The sequence below is a fragment of the Chlorocebus sabaeus genome, chromosome 10 (genome assembly GCF_047675955.1).
Source record: "Chlorocebus sabaeus isolate Y175 chromosome 10, mChlSab1.0.hap1, whole genome shotgun sequence".
NCBI lineage: Eukaryota > Metazoa > Chordata > Mammalia > Primates > Cercopithecidae > Chlorocebus > Chlorocebus sabaeus.
Window position 1 is genome coordinate 38,326,825 of NC_132913.1, and position 22,845 is coordinate 38,349,669.

The following is a 22,845-nucleotide window of genomic DNA, read 5'->3' on the forward strand; positions in this document are numbered from 1 at the left end:
GGCTTAGTTTAAGATCAACACTTTAAAGTTATATCTGTGAAGATGTTTACAAAAAAAAATTATTTTTCCAAAGGTACTACTGGCATCATATACAGAATTGAAACTATATCTTTTTGAAAGAAAAAACTGTTAAATAATTAATTAAGCAATCTAGATTTTAAAATAAATGTGCATTTTGTACTCTCAGCACTAAGTGTTATATACAGAAGATACACAGAGATACACAGAAGAGGGAAATGGTACCCATGTTACTTATAATCTCACTGAGAAGGCAAAGATAAAAAACATAAAATAATAATAATATACTCTGAGGTGTTATGTATAATTTATACCTTTGGAATTCAGAAGAAGGTACTGTCACTGCCTTGGTGGGGATATTTCCCATAAAAAGCAGAATTTGAATTTGTCAGTAATGCTCTGCCTTTTTGAACCTAAGTCCTTCAACTCCTCCTTCCCAAAGACGAAGTCTGGCTTGAGCCTAGCATTCTAAATCCTGTGGGAGGGAGTAGCTGTTGTTTCATTATATTTCAATCTCCTCTTATCATGCTAGTACAAATTCTTCAGGGCCCTGAAACAGAAAGATGCAGAGGCAATTCATGAAAATTATGATGGACTTCACCATCTCAGATCACAAAAGTCAGAAGTTATCACAATAAACTTAATTCCTCCCCTACACGTTATTTAGTACTCAGAGATAAAATGTGAAATATGTAGCATTTGGAACAGCAGTTAAAATTGTCAACAGCCCAATATTCTAATTCTATCATACTCACTATAACCTTTAAAATATCATCAGTTTCACCTTTGGCTCTCCTAAACTGGTCGACTTAGGATTTTGGCAGTGCATAAAGGTTGTTACCATATTGCTTTTCTTTTCATGTTTATAACTAGGATTCCCCAACTTCCTGGAAATATCCAGAAGTTTAAAATAATTTCTCTAGAATGTTAAAAGTTTCCCTCAGACAATGTCCATTTCTTTTCAACAGTTATCTTACAGATAATTTAACTTGGACTAAAAACATCACTTATCATAAACCATCCCAGAAGAGGTTAGCAGCCAAAGTCAAAGATATGAATGCCTGGTGTTCTAAATCCAGTTACATTTGCCAAAATTCTGCATAATTTTAGTAACATTACACAGAGCACATCTAAGAGAGGCTCTCTGTGCCACTCAAGTAGGCTGGAAGCTGGGACCTAGACATATTGAATTTTTAACCCTATCAGAGTATCATTAATTAAACAACACTGTTACATTAGTAAATAATAAAATGTTTTATCTTTGTATCGCATTCTGCAGTCTAGAATACCTAAGTGCACTTTTACAGAGTGATATGCACCACAGCAGCTGCATGTTCTAGCTGCTGCAAGGCATAGTAAAAAGAACATTGGTTTTGAAGTCAGACATTAACTAGGCTCAAAAGAAGCTTAAGCAATCCCTATCAAAATACCAATGATCACCTTCACAGAAAATTTTAAAAACTCCTAAAATTCATATGGAATCACACAAGACCCCCAATAGCCAACACAATCCTGAGCAAAAAAGAAAAAGCCAGGAGCATCACACCACCTGACTTGAAAGTATATCACAAAGCTATGGTAACCAAGACAACGTTGTTCTTGCACAAAAACAGACACTTATACCCATGGAACAGAATAGAGAGCCCAGGTTTAAGTCCACATATTTACAGCCAACCGATTTTTTATGAAGGCACTAAGAACACTCACAGGAGAAAAGACATCTCTTCAATAAATGTTGCTGGGAATACTAGATATCCGTATGCAGAAGAATGAAACTAGACCCCTATCTCTTACCATATACAAAAAAAAAAAAAAAAAAAAAATCAACTCAAAATGTAAGAATAGAAACCATAAAACAACTGTACAAAAACATAGGGAAAATGCTTCAGGACATTGGTCTGGGCAACGATTATGTGGAGCAGACCTCAAAAGCACAGGCAACAAAAGCAAAAATAGACAAATGGGATTATGTCAAACTAAAAAGCTTCTGCACAGCAAAGGAAACAATAACAGAATGAAGAGACAACCTGCAGGATGAGAAAAATATTTGCAAACTATTCATCTGATGAGGAATTAATATCCAGAATATGCAATGAACTCAAACAACTCAACAGGAAAAAAATCCAATTTGAGAATGTACAAATGAGCTGAATGAACATCTCTTAAAAGAAAACATAAATGGCCAACAGATATATGAAAAAAATGCTCAACATCACCAACCATCAGGGAAATACAAACAAAAACCACAAGGAGATATCATTTTACCCCAGTCTAAATGACTATTATCATTATCAAAAAGACAAAAAATAGTAAGTGCTATGAGGATGCAGAGAAAAGGGAATGCTTATACACTGTTGGTGGGAATGTACATTAGTATAGTCATTATGAAAAACAATTTGGACAGTCTCAAAAACTAAAACTAGAACTACCGTATAATTCAGCAGTCCCACTACTGAGTATATATCCAAAGGAAAGAAGACTGGTGTGTTGAAGAAATATCTGTACTCCCATGTTTATTGCAGTACTATTCATGATAGCAAAGATATAAAATCAACATAAACAGGTTGATTTGCCCATGTACAACTGAACACATAAACAAAATGTAGTATATATACACAATGGAATAGTATAAAAAAATGAAATCCTGTCATTCATGGCAACAATACATGATCTTGAAGAACAATATGTTCAGTTAAATAAGGCACAGAAAGTTAAATATCACATGTTCTCACTCATGTGTAAAAGCTTGAAAAGTTGATTTTATACACGTGGAGAGTAGAACAGTGGTTACTAGAGGCTGGGAAGGGCAGAAGGGAATGGGGATAGTGACAGGCTGGTTGGTTAATAGTTTCAAATTAACAGCTAGAAAGGAGAAATAGGTTCTAGTGTTGCATAGCACTATACGGTGACTACAATTAACAAGAATTTATTGTATATTTTCAAATAGCTAGAAGGGAAGATTTTGGAAGTTTCCAACACAAGGAAATGATAAATGTTTGAGATGATGGATAGGATAATTAGCCTGATATAATTACACATGATATACATGTATCAAAATGTCATAGTGTACCCCATAAATATGTACAATTCTTATATGTCAATTAAAAATAATAAAAGAAAAAAAAAGGTTAAGATAACTTTTTTTAAGTAACCTAAGTCCTTCACCAACTATAAGACAATGGGCAATTCGACTAACTTCTCTGGGCCTTAGTTTCTCCTCAGTAGTATGGAACTAGTAACATTTATTTCTCAGTTAAGCAAATGTACCAAATGGAAGAAGTGAAATCAATTAAGATACATAACAAAAACTAAATAAAATACTGCAATTTCTCTCTTATAAGACAAGGACATTGAAACTCAGATGTTAGAATATTCCTCCAAAATTTTACCACAAATTAATTAAAGTGTCCAGGCTAAAATTTAGATCGTTTTTCTAGACTTTAGTAAAATGAGTTGTAAATAATACATATATGTCTTTGTGGTCTTTCACACACTGGGGAAGATATGGGAAAGACAGGCAGGTTGAAATTTGATGTCACTATCCATTTCCACGCTTCCAGCATTAGGAAAATGGCAGAATCTCTTGCACATGGAATATCTACAAGGAGCCTTAAACCAGGATATAGTCAAGGGGCTAATCTTCTAGGCTGTTCCATGCCGGGACAAAACACTCTCAGTACAGGACACTTTCTGTAACCAATTTTACCCGAGGCAGAGAACAACATGCATCCTTCCCAAGTGGCAATATTATCTCCCCTTCACAAATGGGTCCCCTCTGGGATCTGATGTGAGCAAAGGAAATAATCAGGAACTACAGGGAGAAAAAGAGGCTACTTTGAGACCTAATGTAAGCTCTTTTTCAGGAACTGTGAAGCATGCAATGCCATCATAATGTAAAATGCATTAAACTGTCAGAATGAAGATCCTGTCTTCAATCATATAAAGTCCCTCAAGATTTCAATGTTCAATTTTGCATTAAGAAATCTCCTGACCCTCTCCTCCAACCCAAAACAGAAAAGTTGTCTTAGAAAGGGGAACAAGTTGAAATATTTTAATAGAATGTGTGGTGCATTAACATATATCAGGTAAAACTGCAAAACCTTTTTTAAAGTTACACAGATTTAAACCCAAATTCAATGAGTATTCCATAAGTAATACCATAAGTAGTGTTGATTAAATATTATTTTGCTTAATAAGACCAAAAAAATCAAAATCTATTGACAAGTTGTGGATAATCAATTGTTAGGATTTTCCTATTTCAGTCCCAGTGCTGGTTACTGCATAAAAGTTATTGTTTAAGTAGGCTACGCAGATATCCTTAGGAATGGATAAATGTTTCTCATATACATTCTGAAATTTGATAAATATGTTTTATTTTCCACTTTGAAGTGGAAAATGCACTGATAACCACTGTTTAGGGGGATCTAATTTTATATCTGATGACATTTTAAAATCTAGAGACTCTTTATTAATAAAAGTTTACTGATAAAAAGCAAATGTTTTGTCTTCACAGATACAATGAAAACAATAACAGAGTAATACTTTCTTTTCTCCTTTTCATCCTTCCCTCCTTTTTTGCTGTCTTCTAGGAGCACCCTTATGAGAACCTGAGACCTAAATATTAAGATAAATTACTTTGCTGAACATGAATTCCCACAAACTCTCTCTGTGCTGTATTTTTCTGCCTCTGGTTTCTTACTCTCTTAAAGGGCTCTATCTTCTATGGATGATGACAGAAAAATCACTCATAATTGCTGAGACACAGGAAATGGGGTATAAAGTTAGTACTGCCTTGCAGGAACCAAATAGAATCTTTGTCACCTATAGGCGAATCCCAAGAGTATTGTGTTCAATGACAATTTTTCAAATTTTGTAGATTTTGCATTCATGCTCAATTCACAATGTCTGAATTTTGTCTCATGTACTTTATTAGTAAGAGCTCATTTAAAAAGATAAAAACCTGGTGTCCAGAATCTAAAGGAAATCAGAAAACACTAAATGAAAATTGTCCATGGATTTAATGAGATGTTAAACTATTCAGTCTTAAATATTGTAACAGATTATTGTTAGAATCAAGAAGTAATTGAGCAAAAGTTTTGATTTTCCCCTAAATTCATGGTGACATAACCTGTGTTTATAGGGAAATACATTGTATCATGGACTGAAGTTTATAAGTCTATTTACTTAGAGTATCATGGAACAAAACAAAAGAATTACTACAAGGAGAAGAGCCATATAATTGAGCATAAAAAAAATATATTTTTCAAGCCAAATAGTTTGGAGTCTATAAATGTGAAGATATTATAAGTACAGACATTTTCAAGCACTTTTTGAAATAGTAAAAACCAATTTAAGTGAAATCTTAGAACCTCGATAATTAAAACAATTAAAAGGGCAGATATGCTAATTAAAGTAGGTCCCAGTACTAAAGGCTCAACCTCTCCCTCACCCTGTAAGATTGCTTCTAGACCGAACACAGTGGCTCACGCCTGGAATCTCAGCATTTTGGGAAGTCTAGGTGGGCAGATCACCTGAGGTCAGGAGTCCAAGACCAGCATGGCCAACATGGCGAAACCCCATCTCTACTAAAAATACAAAACTTAGCCAGGCGTGGTGGCAGATGCCTGTAATCCCAGCTGCTAGGGAGTCTAAGGCAGGAGAATGGCTTGAACCTGGGACGCAGAGGTTGCAATGAGCTGAGATGGTGCCATTGCACTCCAGCCTGGGGGGCAGAGCAATACTCCATCTCAAAAAACAAAGATTGCTTTTAAAGCACCTCCATAAAAGTCTAGAAATCATCAATTAGAAGACCACTGTGTAAAGATCCTGAAGGCCTGAGTTCTAACACTGCATCTGCCACCAAGAACCTGAATGACACTGGACAGACCATTCAACAGCTCTGGCCTACTCTGTACAATAAAGGAGCCGGGTAGCCAATGACAACCTCCCAAGTCCAGTAGTCTGTAATTTTGAGAGTTGGGGAAGGGTTCACTTGTGTTCCCATTGCTTAGCAGGATTCAAATCTGTAACGATGTTAGCCAATGCATTTTTGCTAACACTGTTTCAGGTTTCCCCTGCTTTGTCCCTCCTGAACTGACAGACTCAGAACTTGGCAGTGCACAGAGGTGGTTGCTGCACTGCTGTTCTTTTCACGTCGTAACTATTTTCAAATGATGTGTAGTGGAGTCACTTAATCTAATCTTTCTGACCCCTGGTTTCTATTTGTGGTTTCTAGACAATTACAAAGTGTTCTTCTAAAACTTGGATTCTATTACTTGTTTGACATTCTCAAAGTTCAAGTTTTACTTCCTGTCTCTTACTTCAAAGAAAAATAGAAGGTTTAAGAAACTCAACACTAATATAATTAGTGTTGGGCCCACAAAACTGAAGACCCTATGACTAAGTTGTCATTAGACCAGAGAATAACCCACTCCAGTCCATTAAATACATATGTAATTCATGCAGTTAGGAAAATGCATGGTGCTAATATTCTCTAAACTTGATTGAGAAATGCATATATAAGGGTGGAATGAAAGAGTCTCTAACCATATTGATTTTAAGTAACATCTCACATTGCAAAACCAAAACCAAAATTAAAAAACTCTAATAACTCCACAAGGAAACAATGGCTAAGATTCCCTACACAGGTTAGCACAAAAGAAAACCATTGAAAGAGGTGACAATGGCTGGGCACAGTGGCTCATGCCTATAATCCCAGCACTTTGGGAGGCTGAGGTGGGAGGATCACTTAAGCCCAGTACTTCAAGACCGGCCTTGGTAACAAAGCAAGATTCCATTTCTAAAAAAAAAAAAAAAAAAAAAAATTAATTAGCCAGGTGTGGTGGCACATACCTGTGGTCCTAGCTACTCCAGAGGCTGAGGTAGGAGGATTGCTTGAGCCCAGTAGGTCAAAGCTGCGGTGAGCCATGATCATGCCACTGTACTTCAGCCTAGGGGACAGAGTGAAACCTTGTCTCAAAACAAAAAAAAAAAAGAGAGAGAGAGAGAAAGAGGTGACACTGCCTTTAACCTCCCCACCACAACCTGAATACAGCTTCCCTTAAACTTAAAGGGAATGGGGATGTCCTAAGAAGATGATCTGTCCTAAAATTCAAAATAATGCTCATTTCCAATCTTCTCCTGAGTATTTGCATAGTTTTCAGGGTAATAGACTCAGTTTCTCATGTATTTTGTAAACAGGAGATTCAAGGGCTTACCCTGGACCTGGAGGATGGAAAAAGCTAATGTCAGGGAGAAATCACGCCTGAATCTGCAACCATACATCATTCAGGAGTCTGTGCAGATTGAATTGTATTCCATAAAACATTTTTCTGCTGCATCCATGTCCCTACAAAGGACATGGATGCAGCTGGAAAGGTCATGGATGCAGCTGGAAACCATCATTCTTAGCAAACTATCACAAGAACAGAAAACCAAACACCGCATGTTCTCACTCATAGGTGGGAACTGAACAATGAGATCACTTGGACACAGGAAGAGGAACATCACACACCGGGGCCTATCATGGGGAGGGGGGAGGGGGGAGGGATTGCACTGGGAGTTATACCTGATGTAAATGACGAGTTGATGGGTGCTGACGAGTTGATGGCTGCAGCACACCAACATGGCACAAGTATACATATGTAACAAACCTGCACGTTATGCACATGTACCCTAGAACTCAAAGTATAATAATAAAAAATAAAAAATAAAGAAAAAAAGAAAAAAAAACATTTTTCTGCTTATTATGGATCTAGACACTACTGTTTTTGAAAATTAATATTTGGGGAACGAGTGAGCTTTATGGGTACACGCGTGTATTCTATTCAATAGTTACAAATTGGATGATGAAAAATTCTTAATCTCCATTTCTCTTGGAGAAATGAAGAGAATCAGACTGAAAGTTTCTAAATCCACTCTGGATGTTTCTACTGTACTAAGATTGTCAAGGTTCATCCTAGACTCTCCTGCCAAGCCCACTCCAATCCCTGCCACTGCATGTTACAGAAGATTTGACGTCTCAAAGGCAGGAAAGTGGATTGCTTGGGTCCTGCTACCAGTAAGGAGAAAAAGATCTCCTAGAGCAATATTGAGCCTCACAGGAAGTGAAGAAACAGTACATAGAATTCTCAAGAAAGAAATGTTCTTTCCTATAAGAGGGTGGACACAAGGTCAGGGAGCAAAATAGGAAGGAACTGGGGCATTTTCTTCAGATAACAGCCAGAAAGCATTTATATGCTGGCATGTGTTTCATTGAACGATAAAAACTGTCACATGAGACAGAAATTAAATATTTTTTTCCTCCTAGAACATAGTTACCTTCAGTTCCCCCAACATTTTAGTAAAGTAGCAAATGCCTACACAGTGTGTATTTGGTAGGATGAAAAACCAAGGAGCAGGGCAGGACAAGGAAGTGTGGTCTACACCAATCACCTTTCTGTTGATGCTTACACAGGGAAAAAAAGACCTTCTGAGAAATTTGGATCATAATCCCAAAAGACAAAATCCTCGAAGTTCAAAATCCCTAAATCCTAAATCCCTAAAATCTAAGATTCTGAAAATCACAATCCTGAAAGATTAAAATCCTGAAACGTTGAAATCCAAATTCAAGGGAAGGCATTAGTGCACTTTTGGTTGTATGCATGATAGTTGCATCATGTTAGTTGCATCATGTTATGTGGAACTGTTATCTTATGGTTGACTTTATATGCATTTGGCAGAAAATCTGGATGAGTGGATTGGCCATGTTACACAGACAAGATGAAAACTTCCACTTTAAAAACGCGTCATTTGTCTACATTGACATTCCTTCCAGTTGATGAAATTCCAGGAGTTTTTAATCAATTAAAGGGACATTTGCCTGAAGAATCCAGCAAAGAAGTTACTGACTAGTTTAAGAATAATGACGTGCATGGAAGACACTTATGCAACGGCACTGCAGTTCAGTCACCAGGATTGTTTCCACCAAATTTGTGGTCTATGTATGAGTACATGTGGAATGGATTTCCAAGTACTCAAAACATCATAGAAGCAGGCACAAAAGACGGGAAAATTTAATAAGGAATGCTCATGTTGGTGTATATAGAATCATAGAATAGTTTCAAAAGCAGCAGTGACACATAGAAAATGAATGTGAATGTATTCTTCAATGAGAGCCATGCCCTAAAAGGACAAAAAAAAAAAAACAAAAAACAAACAAACAAAAAAAACAACAACAAAAAATCAGCTGTTCATCTCAATGCAAGACTTCAAAAACTAGTTAATGATTATGAAATTCAGCCAGCTTTAATAAAGTACCTCCATTCTTAATTTTCTATGCTACATGTATATATTTCATCTTTGCATCATTCCAAATACCATACATAAAAATTGTGTAGGCTTGTAGAGAGGTCTAATTTGTCTTGGGCACTTTGTGCAGGTTTGATTCTACAAAAGTGCATTATCACAACATTGACTGGGTGTAAACATTGTGAGTGCACATAAAAACATTGGAACTTCCTCAATAAATAAAGAGGTGTCTTCTTTGTACATCTACATTTGAAAAAGACAAAATTTTGCAAGATCTCCATTCGTAGGTACCTGCATTTGCAGTAGTGACCCATCAAGGTTTTTCCTCAATCTCGTCAAAAGATAGGTTGTCAGTCACATTATTTCAGATGACCAAGTTATAAAGATGGATGCACACAATAACCAACCATAGTGATAGGTATTCAAACATTTCACTTTTTGACCTATTTCTTTATAAATACAGTTTGTCTGCTCATAACTGTTACAGCCATGTCCTTATCTGAGTGCTTATGCTTGCAAAAATATGTATGCTATTCTTGCAGGATGTTTCCTTAGTTAGGCTAAAGATGGGGTCCTTGTCCATCCCACGGCCATGAAAATTTAGGCTCACAGATGGTTTGAAGCATGAGTAAAGCAGGGTTTCATTGGGTGAAACGGAGGGAAAAGGGGGAAAGAGGGATCCTCTGTAAGGCCTGAGTCCCTTGCTAGAGTGCTTCCCGCTCGCAGCTTGAATCCCAGGTTCTACATAGGAAGAGAAGGGGTCAGGCTCCTCCCTGCTGGAAACAGCATGAACTTCCCGGGGCTCCACCATCCCACTGCACATTCCTCCCCGTGAGCAGGATGGCTGGAGTTGTTCCAGGGACCCCCTCCCACCTGACTCTCTCATTCCCCCCTCTAAAGAAGTCCATCTAATTGCCCCTAGAATAAAACTAAGAAGGAAGAGCAATCTTAACTACTTCCTGCTGACAAGGGGCGCTGTTTTGGGGAAATGGCAGAAGAAATAAGTCTTCTAAAAATGTAAATTAGTATATTTTAAATAAATTCAAAACTATTTTTTTCTAGAATTATAGTTCTGGGGTTTGATATTTCAGGATTATGATTTTCAGAATTTTAGATTTTAGGAATTTTGATCTCTTGGGATTATGCAACCAGGATTGTGTCTTTGGGAATTATGACTGACTTCCCTTTTGAGAGGCCTCTGGTCCAAGAATCCAAGGCAATGACCAGAAGCAAAGTAAATGGTGGACAGTTGTAGAATTGAGACCCACAAGGTAGAACTAGCCTGGAAGAAGCAAGCACAGCGGATGATTCAAGAGCTAAGGTGAGACTAACTCTCATTTGTTCACATTTATATGCCAGGAAAGTCACAACTAAAGACAGAGACTAACTCTCATTTGTTCACATTTATATGCCAGGAAAGCCACAACTAAAGACAGAAACCGACATATGGGGTTGCAGGAGCTTTAAACATTGGGCAAATTTAGATTGGGTACCTTGAGGTAAAAGGCTTTGTACTTCCCATAAGCTCTCAATGAAAATTTTGCCCTAACTTTATAACATATATTCTAAGATCGAATTTGTATGAAAGCACCACAAAACAGGACAAGACCCTCGGGAGCAGAAAGAAGGAATGGCCAGTTTATTAATGGAACACTAAACTTTCTTTGTTTTTTCAATATCTTGGGGGCTGACTAAATTATTTCATCCAGGTATGTAAGTGAAAAAAACAGTCATAACAACAACAACAACAAATTATTTTACTAGGGCAGGCTTTAAAAACCAAACACATATATTAGGCTTGAAAAGCAGCCAATTGCTGTAATTCCATTTAGCTTGCAGACCATTTCTAAGCTGGGAAAATATTATTGGAAAACCTATAAAAACCTGATTAAAGCTTTGAGGTTTCTCCCCCACCCCCAGTCTGGCATAAAATAGTAGGAATAAGATAACTCTCCATTTTCCCCACCTACAGCTTAGATATCATAAGATAACTATAAATTATGCTGTGATGACCACAAGCTGCACTCAAGCAAGTGTCTCACCCACTGACCCCAGATATGCCCCTCACTACCCGTTTAAAGATCACTTCCAATAACATATGTATTTGCTTGAAATTGCACTTGGAGCTTGAGTTCGACTAAATTTTTACTAAGCTATTTAAAATGAATTACATGAACTAAATGGATTTTGAATCCTCTGAGGACAAATGCACCATATGAATACAAACACACCATAGGGCTATAAGAAAACTATTCCATTAAGGGATGAGGCAAATCCCACAATAAGAGCAGAGGAGCCAGGAGACGAGTTGTGGGAGCTGTGGTGAGATGAAACCACAGAGGGCTCCAGGAAAAGGCTGATGTTGGCAACACAATGCTGCATTGCAGGTACCTATCTGCCACACAGAGACCACATCTGTTTCGCATACTTAAGTGTTTTAGGGGTGGAAATGGTGACCCCAACTCATTTCTAACTCACAAGATTAATGAGACCATGCTCAAAATCAGTTTCAGACTTCTCAAAAGAAGAATTATTTATAGATGCCAGGTATCATTATTCACAGAGAAGGATAGCAAATTGCCACTTCCAAGCCAGCCCAACAGAAAGCCCCCATGTGCTTCATGCTCTTGTCTCTTCCACCAGCTAGAGGCAGTTGATGATGAGTTCCTGTGGATTCTTGCTTCCCAAAGTCTAGTCTATGAACTAGCCACATTGGCATCACTCAGTGCTTATTAAAGATGCAAAATCTTAGGTCCCATTCCAGACCTCCTGAAACAGAATCTGCCTTTTAACAAGCTCCCCCAGGCAATTCATATATGCATGGAAATTTGAGAAGCACTGGTCTAGACTGGTGGTAGGATGCTAGAGCTGCCAGATGAAAAGAGCATGAGTCCCTGAATTGCCACATGGAGGAAAGCCACCAGCTGACCAGAAACATCTGCCTTGGATTCATGAAAGACTTGGAAAGAAACTGGGTATATGCCATTACATTTTTTTGCTTTTATTTGTTAACACAGATGAGCCTACTCTAACAAATACAGCTAAACATATCTATTTCTAAACCATCTGGAGTCTGAACTCTGTTCTTCTGGAATTTGGAATATCAACAAAATTCTTAGAAGCAGATTGAATTAACCAAGAGACTATTTTATCACATGACAATCTGTGTATGGCTCCAAGTCAAGTGTGAGTGTGTTTTTTCATGTATATATCCTAGCAGATAAGTTGTATAAAATAAGGGTAGGATTTTTCAACCTTCATTTATTTCCAGGTCAAGCTTCCCTTCTTTCCATTAGTCCTTTATCAAGGATGTTATCAAGTCCTTTTTGAAAGGACCAGTGTCAGTTTCAGCATCCCTGCTGGCTTTGAGCATCTATCATTTTAAGAATGAAATCATTCTTCATGGCATATTATGAGCCTTTTTTGTCAGGTAGTTAACTAAACTGGCACCAGTTAACTGTGATCTAAACTTTATATTGACAGATCTGGCAACAGACTGACATTCCTTGCACTAATTTTGGCTGCCCAATCTGAAAAAAAAAGTATGTTTGAAATATGATTTATCTTAAGCTGACAGCAGTCTTCATCGGGGTGCCAGCCACTGACAGAGTGAGGGAAAGGACCCAGCATAAAATCCTAGGTGAATATGCTTGTAAGTCAGGAAGGAAGAATTTAGGACTCCTGTTTCTCAAAGTCATAATTTAATTTAACAACCAAAGCTGGAAGGAAAACAAATGTTTCTTAGTAAGCCTCACCATCAACAATCTATTTTTCTCCAATACCACATTTATCTTACCTTGTAAAGTCCAGGATTACCTTCCCCAAGTCTTACAATCATATCTGACACACACTAACTATTCCAGCAGCTCAGTAGAGCCCCTGAAATGCAATTATAAGAAAAGATCTAATAAGCCAAAGATTAGCGACAGAAATGTGAGCACTCTTAACTGTTTTTCTTTGGGGCTGATGTGAAAGCCAGAAATGAACCAGCTGAAGGAATAATGATACAGAAGGAACTGACAAAATTGGAAAGATCCATCACCATAGTCATGGTGCAGAAATGACAGTATCTGGGTAGTAACAGCATCATTTGACCATTAAATCCTAAATTGTTACATCTCTCTTTTCCTAATGAAAATAAGATGCAGAAATATTTTCAGACATTAACAAGAAGCTGTCTAGAACACTACTAATATTTCTTAGACCAATCATGCTTTATTAACAACCTAAAACCCAGATTTTTAGAGTATGCCAACACTCTTCAAATACGTTAATATGTAGCTGTTCACTGTCATCTTTTATTTTTGGTATAATTTGGTATGGGGTGTGTATTTGTGTATATGAATGGTAATGATGAGCACAATAAAATAGCCCTGGATTCGTTGTTTAAATTCTTGCATTGGTATGTATGGCAATAAAGGAGATGGGGGAGGGGAATACATACTGCCTAGAAGCTGAAATTATTTCCTAATGCCATCAAGCCAGAGTGAATGAAGTTCTCCTGGGGAAATACTATCCATTCTAATTGGCTGAATTGGACACTGTGGTGCCATTAAGGCATACTAAGGGATCATTCACCAAAAGGTAACCTTTGGTGTTTAAAAAAAAAAAAAGGAAAGAAAGAAAAAAAAACTTCAGCCTCTTTACCTCTATTTACATTTTCGGCAGCAAAAACGTAAACATAGGAATAGAAGCACATAAGATAAAACATGAACTTCTGTACACAGCAGGCCCCATGTCAGTGTGCTGCGGGTTCCATGTCCTCTGTGTGCTCAGCTGGATTCCCCTTCCTCATTACTTGCCATGGTGTCTGTGAGGCTCCCCCATGGCTTCTCCCAGACCTCTCCTCTTAGGTAGCTCTCCATCCTCTGCTTCTTTTATTACCTCCTCTCCTCCATTGAGCACGTCTTTCCTGTGCCCCATTTCTTTCCTGCCCCTTCAAACAGATTAACCCACGCTAAGTTGTCAGAGGTTTGTATTCCTTTCCTGCTTTGAAACCAGATACGCTTGTATCACAATTGCAACCCTATTCACAATAGCAAAGATTTGGAATCAACCTAAATATCCATCAACAGATGATTGGATAAAGAAAATATGGTACATATATACCATAGAATACTACTCAGCCATAAAAAGGAATAAAATCATGCCTTTTGCAGCAACATGGATGGAACTGGAGGCCATTATCTTAAGTTAAATAACTCAAAAACAGAAAGTCAAATACACGTTGTCACTTATAAGCGGGAGCTAAATAATGTATACACATGGACATAGAGTATGGAATAATAGATATTAAAGACTCAGAAGGGTGGGAAGATGGGAAGGGGAGAAGGATGAGAAATTACTTAATGGTTGCAATCTACAATATTTAGGTCATGGGTACACTAAAAGCCCAGATTTCATCAATACAAAATATATCCATGTAACAAAACAACACTTGTGTTCCCTACATCTATTTTTTTAAAAAGTTTAAGTACAGCTGGGTGCAGTGGCTCATGCTGTAATCCTACCACTTTGGAAGGCCAAGGCAGGCAGATTGCTTGAGCTCAGGACTTCAAGACCTGCCTGGGCAACATGGCAAAACCCAGTCTCTATAAAAAATACAAAAATTGTCTGGGTGTGGTAGTGGGCACCTGTAGTCCTAGCTACTCAGGAGGCTGAGATAGAGGATCACCTGAGCCGGGGAAGTCAAGGCTACAGTGAGCTGGGATTTTACTACTGCACTCCAGCCTGGGTGACAGACTGAGATCTTGTCTCAAAAAAAATTTTTTTTAATGTTTAACAATAAAAAAAACACTTTTAAGTTAAAAAAAAAAAAAAGAAAGAAAAAAGGCAGATATAATTTTGAGTAGGCAGACTTCTTAGTTCCCTTCAAATAGCTTGATGAAGGTGGCTGCTTTTTATGCCAGTGTGTAAGACTGATTTAGACATCAAGAAGACTTTGGAAGTGAAGGAGATCAAAATATTTTACCCCCAAATATATTTCTTTGACATATTTTGAAATGACTGCTGCAGAGCCAGCAGACTCAGGTGGGGATAATTTGCATCTGTGGAGAATCTCCATTAATGCAAGCCAAGCCTTCCCTTTCTAGGCCTTTTCTGGATCTAGGAGAGATTAACAGAGTCGGACACAGCGAAAGGTCTGAAAAGAAACATTTATCATCTGTTGTCTCTGAGGGCTGCTACAAATGAGTCTTCATCTACACAACAAGATCACCTTTGCTAGCCAGGCATCCTCTTCTCTCCCTCTTGTAACCTGTCTTGCTACTGAAATTTGATTTACCGCCGTCTCCTGTTTTTGGCCATGCTCTGGGCCTGCTTTCTGTCTCTAACCTCAAGATGGTATATAAGCTTCTGAACTTTATTAGGGTGTTGGGTCTTTGTTCTGAAGGCTCTCGTGTATACATGTTAGATGAATGTGTATGCCTCATCTCAGTGATTTTCAGTGAACTTCCAGAGGGCCAAGGGGCTCTTAAAAGAGATGGGATCTCACTTTGTGGCCCAGGCTAGAGTGCAGTGGAAGGATTGTAGCTCACTGCCACCTTAAACTACTGGGCTACAGTGATGCTCCTACCTCAGCCTCCCGAGTAGCTGGGACTACAGGTGTGAGCCACTGCCCTTGGCTACTTAATCTCAAGGCCCTATATGGTGGCATAAACACACCCCATTTTACAGGTGGTGTTCCTGAGGGTCAGAGAAATGAAGTAATTTAGTCAAGGTCACAAAGTGTCAGAGTAAAGATCTAAAACCATCTGTCTGGTTCCCAAGTTCATTCATTTCCCTTAGTCGAGGCTGTGTCAGGCATAGCACATTGTGGATAACGAGATACACATTTGGGCTTTATTCCCATTCTTGTCCCAGAGCACCTAAAACCCTTGGAATATCCTGAGTAATTAAAGTATCTTTTGTTATTGATAATGAGCCACTTTCCATCACCTGAGTTTGGGCTAATGAGGTGACTTAGGATGGGGCCCCCAAGTAGCCTCAGGATGAGGCCAGGCACCTGAAAGACGCAGTGCATAGAGGATTAGAAGGTTGAAACTTTCAGCCCTACCCACCAACCTCCAGGAAGAGGGAGGCAAAGTCTGGACATTAAACTCTATAAAAACTCTTGAACAATGAGACTTGATGAGTTTCCAAGTTGCTGAACACAAGGAGGAGCAAGGAGGGTGGCATGCCCAGAGTGGGCACAGAAGCTTCTTACCCTTTCCCCGTCCATACCTTGCCCCAAGAATCTTTTCCATCTGAGTTGTACCCTTTACAATAAACTGGTAAATGTAAGTAAAGTGTTTCCCTGAGCTTGGGGAGCCATTCTGTCAGAGGTGTTTAACCAGAGAGACTTCATCTTGATTAGGGCCTAGGTAAAACAAGGCTGAGACCTACTGGGCTGCATTTCCAAGAGAGAAGGCATTCTTAGTCCCAGGATGAGATTAGGAAGTCGGCACAAGATACAGGTCACAAGGACCTTGCTGATAAAACAGCACGCAGTAACGAAGCCAGTCAAATCCTGCCAAAACCAAGATGGTGATGAGAGTGAGCTCTGCTTCTCCTCATTATACTGCTCATCATACACTCATTATAAAGCATTAGCTACTAAAAGACATTCCCACCATTGCCATGACAGTTTACAGATGCCATGGCAACGTCAGGAAGTTATCCTACATGGTCTAAAAGGGGGTAGAACCCTCAGTTCCAGGAACTGCCTGCCCCTTTCCCAGAAGACTCATGAATAATCCAGCCCTTGTTTAGCATATAATCAAGAAATAACCATAAAATAGGCAACCATCTGCCTCTGGAGTAGCCATTCTTTGGTGTCTTTATTTCTCTAATAAACTTGCTTTCACTTTATGGATCTGTCACGAATTCTTTCTTGCACAAGATCCAAGAACCCTCTCTTGGGGTCTGGATCAGGACCCCTTTTGGGTAACAATTTAAGCAAATTAGGAGGAGGTGGTCATGGGAACCCCTGATTTATAGTCAGTCAGTCAGAAGTATTGGGGGCCCAGACTTGCAACTGGCATCTGAAGTGGGGCACTCTTGTGGGACTGAGCCTTTAACCTGTGAGATCTGACACTATCTCCAGGTAGACAGTGTCAGAATTGAACTAAATTATAGCACACCCAGTTGGTGTCCAGTGGAGAACTGATGTGCAGTAAAAAGCCAACACATTGTTCAAAAACGTGTTTTGTGTTTGAGTGCAGACAGAAATGGTGAGTATGTGTTTCACCAGACATATTCTGTCCTATCATTCTGTCAGATAAATGGAAGGAGGCATTTCTTTCTTTTCTCATAAAGGGAATTTTTCTGAGGCCTCATTCTTAGACACAAAAACTTCCCATTTATTATCTTTTCTAATGGATGTAAACAATATAACTGCTTTCTGCCACCTGTCTAATGCAGAGCACTAACATATTAAAAACTGTGTCTTGACCTGTCATCTCCTCCTCTCTTGACTCATGTCAACATTTCAAATTTTGTCCCATTTAGGAAAACGAGGATTCTTTGTCTGTAGGATGTTTGAGATCGGGTTTATAAACAGGTGGAATTCTCTTTCCAGAGGAACAAGGAAATAAACTGGGAAAGCCTTCTGGGTGAAGATGCAGGTCATTAGCAGCTTGACACGCAAGAATTCACATGGAACCTGACCGTGTCTGACCTTAACGCAAATACTCACCCCGGCCCCTGCAGGCTGGGGAGTGAGAAAAAAGCGTGACAAGATGGATCCTGGCAGCTTTGCACTCGGGCAGAGACAGTAAATGCTCTTGCCACCCCAAAGCCCACCATTCTATGCTGTGAAATGATCTAGGGCTATATGATAAGGAACAGAAAGTAACAATGTTTTGTTGTTGTTTTTATCTGTCGAATCCAAAGAGACTATACATTTAAGGCAGTAAATGGGCTCAAGAAAAATACCAGAATGAGGAGCAGGCTGTCCTAGGTGGTGGAGGAGCAACAGGTATGTGTGAGTTGAAGAAAAGGAACAAGATCCTCTCCACAGTCTTGTCCAGGTCCAGAGTTTCTTCTCACCCTCCTTCTCACCTCCTTGCACAAGATAATGCTTGAGATGATGAGACTTGAGGGGCAAACTTCTAGTTCATATCCATTCCCTGCACCCTTGCTGAAACAACTTCCCATGATTCTCATTGTGGTCTCCCTACTTCACAACTCCAGCCAAGCCCGGGGGAAGTCTTAGTTCATAAGGGATTAAAAAGAGATCCTTGTGAGAGGCAGGTGCAGTGCTAAGCACTCAACACACACCATCTCTTTTAATCCTTCCTGAAACTGCATAATTATTACTATTGTTCCCACTTCACAGATGAGAAGATTGAGGCTCAAGCATCTTAAGTGAGCAGCCTCGGGCCACCAGCAAGTCTGAGCTGAGATGTGAATCTAGGTGTTCTGACTCCAGGCCAAAGGCTCTGGGCCTGTGAATTTCAGTTTCTGCTTCTACAAATCCCCATCCCCACACCCGCACACACTCTAGATGAGGTTTCCAAAAGCATGAAGCAGAACTATGCTTGAGGAGAGCACTGAAGCCCTGCTCCAAGTACTGCTGAAGAAGGGAAATTTACAGGGAAATGAGATTTGCTATGAAAACGGCATGGTCCAGCTCCAGTGCTAGACTCCAGCTTTTGGTGGGGAGGAAATTGACCCATGGTATAACAAGACTGCTATGGGTAGCTTCATATTTGAGAATAAACCAAGCTCCCGGGCCCTCAGTATGAAGAATTCTGTGGGAACCTGGACTCACACCAAACCCTGGGCCACCAAGTTGCATGGTTTCTTCATGTTCTCTAGTAGTGTTCTGAGTTGACCCAGAAGACAGGGATATGGTAGAAAGGACTGAAGGATTCATTGGATACCTAATTGGACATTTATCCAATTATCCAGAAATATAGTGGAGAGGATTCCAATATGAATCAATTACATTAAATTAGGTGACTTTTGAAATTTCTCCAACCCTAAGATTCCATGAGAAGAAGTATGTCTTTGTATTATTGCATAACTTTGCATATCAGGGAAAAGGAAGATGAGAACAATAATAGAGGTAATGGCAAGTATTTACTGAGCTCTCACTAAGTGTCTGGCATTCCTATCTCTGATTCTTAGATGCTGTAACCCAGCACCATATGGACAAAGTCAGTGGCAAGAGGTAGAACAAGGACAGCAATAAATTAATTAACTAAATAGGAATTTAATTTGAGTGGAGTCCAAGGGGAATTGTAATTCATTTTGGCAGGTTGCACAAGACGTGTCTTGCCCTTCAACAATGCAAAGAAATCATTCGACAAAGGAAGCTTCATGAGACTGCCCTAGCATTGCCAGTGTTCCTGGCAACATACACGTCCACAGGTCTGCAGAAGAAAACACAGAACTACCTAAAATATAATGATTCTGACAAGTGATCCTGACATGAAGGGCAAGTCAGACCTTTCCTCTAAGAGCCTATAGTGATGATCATAGCCATAACCACTATTTGGAAACACACTAATATATGCAGTTTCTCACTTCATTGAGAAACTTCATTGAGTTTACTCCACTTAATTGAATGTTATCTTAGCACCAATTTGCCCGTTTTGGACTCCTTTCCAAGTGGCTCCCCAACTAGATCACAAGTTCCTTGAGGGCAAAGCCCAGCAAATTTCTCGCCCCTCCATAACAATCTCTGATAAGTACAAAGTAGTGTGCAGTAAACACCAAAGGAATGGGAAAAAAATCAGTTCTGATGTGGAATCAGCAGCCACTTCCGCATAGTGCATCTGTATAAACTGTCCATTGCCGAGACAGCAGCTTCAATATATGGTATCTACCCCAGTCTCCCTGTCTTCTGAAAAGTCTCCTCTAGCCCAGTGGATGCCCATCAGACTGCTCACTTCTTTCTGTGCTTCAATAGCCCCTTGAAGTTCTCTTTTTTGTTGCCCTTCTTGAGCCTTTAGGGGCCCTGTTGTTTGTCAATCATTTTTCACACACTATAGTCCTATGGAACTTTGCTGTTTTAGCTATCCCAGAGATTCTCAAACTTGAGCAGGGCCCACACTTAGATATTCTGCTCTGGAATAGAATCAGGAATCTACAGTTGTAATCAGCCCCACCAGGTAATCTCTGATACAGGTGGCCCAGGAATCACCCTGAGAGGTGATAATGTGCTAGCAGCCCTCACTCTCAGGGCCTCCTCGGCCTGGGGCCTCGGAGTCCACTCTGGCGGCACTTGAGGAGCCCTTCAGCCTGTCACCCGCCCCGTGGCAACCCCTCTCTGGGCTGGCTGAGGGCCGGAGCCTCCTCCCTCTGCTTGCAAGGAGGTGTGGAGGGTGAGGCACGGGGCGGGAACCTGGGCTGTGCTCGTGGGCCAGTGTGAGTTCCGGCAGGCGCGGGCGGGGGCGCGGGCGGGGGCGCGGGCTCGGCGGACCCCTCACACGGAGGGGTCAGCCGGCACTGCCGGCCCAGGGCAGTGAGGGGCTTAGCACCCGGGCCAGCAGCTACAGAGGTTGCGCCAGGTCCCCCAGCAGTGCCGGCTCACCGGTGCTGCACTCAAATTCTCACCAGGCCTTAGCTGCCTCCCAGTAGGGCAGGGCTGGGGACCTGCAGCCCTCCATATCTGAGCTCCTCCCCCTGCAGTGGGCTCTCCCGTGGCCTGAGCCTCCCCGACGGGTGCCGCCCACTGCTCCATGGCGCTGGTCCCCCTGCACAGCCCAAGGGCTGAGAAGTGCAGGCGCGCCTGGGGACTGGTGGGCAGCTCTGCCTGCAGCCCTAGTGCAAGATCCACGGGGTGAAGCCAGCTGGGCTCCTGAACTGGATGGGGACTTGGAGAACTTTTATATCTAGCAGGAGGATCCTATGTGTACCAATCAGCACTCTATGTCTAGCTCAGGGTTTGTAAATACACCAATCAGCACTCTGTGTCTAGCTCAGGGTTTGTGAATACACCAATTGGTACTCTGTATCTAGCTAACCTAGTGGGGACTGGAGAACTTTTCCATCTAGCACTCTGTGTCTAGCTCAAGGATTGTAAATGCACCAATCAGCACTCTATCTAGCTCAGAGTTTGTAAATACACCAATCAGCACTCTGTGTCTAGTTCACGGTTTGTGAATACGCCAGTTGGTACTCTGTATCTAGCTAACCTAGTGGAGACTTGGAAGACTAGCACTCTGTGACTCTGTGCCTAGCTCAGGGTTTGTAAATACACCAATCAGTACTCTGTGTCTAGCTCAAGGTTTGTGAATACACCAATTGGTACTCTGCATCTAGCTAACTCTGTATCTAGCTAACTAGCACTCTGTGACTCTGTGTCTAGCTCAAGGATTGTAAACACACCAATCAGCACTCTGTCAAAATGGACCAATCAGCTCTCTGTAGAGTGGACCAATCAGCTCTCTGTAAAATGAACCAATCAGCAGCATGTGGGTGGGGCCAGATAAGGGAATAAAAGCAGGCTGCCCAAGCCCAAAGTGTCCAGGGGCTTGGGTCTTCTTCTACAGTGTGTAAGCTTTGTTCTTTCAGTCTTTGTAATAAATCTTGTTGCTGGTCACTGTTTGGGTACACGCTGCCTTTATGAGCTGTAGTACTCACAGTGGTCTGCAACTTCACTCCTGAAGCTAGCATGACCACGAACATACCAGGAAGAAAAAACAACTCCAGACTCCCTGCCTTTAAGAGCTCTAACACTTACCACAAAGGTCTGTAGCTTCACTCTTGACAGCGAGACTACGAATTCTCCATAAGGAAAAAGCTCCAGACCCATCTGAATGTCTGAAGAAACAAACTCTGGACACACCATTTTAAAGTACTGTAACACTCAACACGAGGGTTCCCGGCTTCATTCTGGAAGTCAGTGAGACCAGGAACCCACCAATTCTGGACACAACCCTTTGAGAAACACTGACTCTGTCAAAGGAATTATGAAAATAGGATTTTAATCTAATGATTAATTATTATGATGATTCCTAGGAGCTAGAATTTTGAGTGTGCTTTGTCTCTGGGGTCTTAGAATCACTGCTGCTATTCCGGAATTAGGTTATCAAAGGGTTTTCTGAAAGAAAACACTAGAAACAATCCCTGATTAAGTCAGAAAGCTGTCCATGTGCGTAGATACCAAACTGAGAGGGAGTGAAGCCAGAAAATCGGTGGGAAAGCAACCATTTTAGGAGAATGAGGTCAGATGACAAATGTCACGTCACAGTGAAGGGATATCACAGTTCTTAACAGTGCAAGAGGCCAGTGAATTACCCATGTGGTTTGCTCTGACTGAAGCCACAAGTTCCTCTCTGTGGCCATGCCATCATTAACTTAAAGCAGCAATAGTCTTTGCTTGTCAGAGCTTATATGTAGTGTCAGGGAGATCCTTAAGCAAAACTGTGAAATAAGTTAGGGCAATCTCCTGTACATTTCTCTTTCTCGGTTATCTTTATCCCTATTTTGTTGTACGAGCTTCCACTTATTCACTTAACAAGGTATTTGAGGGCGTCAGATTTTCTTTCCTCTCCTCCACCTGAACTTACTTTCCAAAAAGCATGTGTACAGTTAAGGCTAAAGAATTTA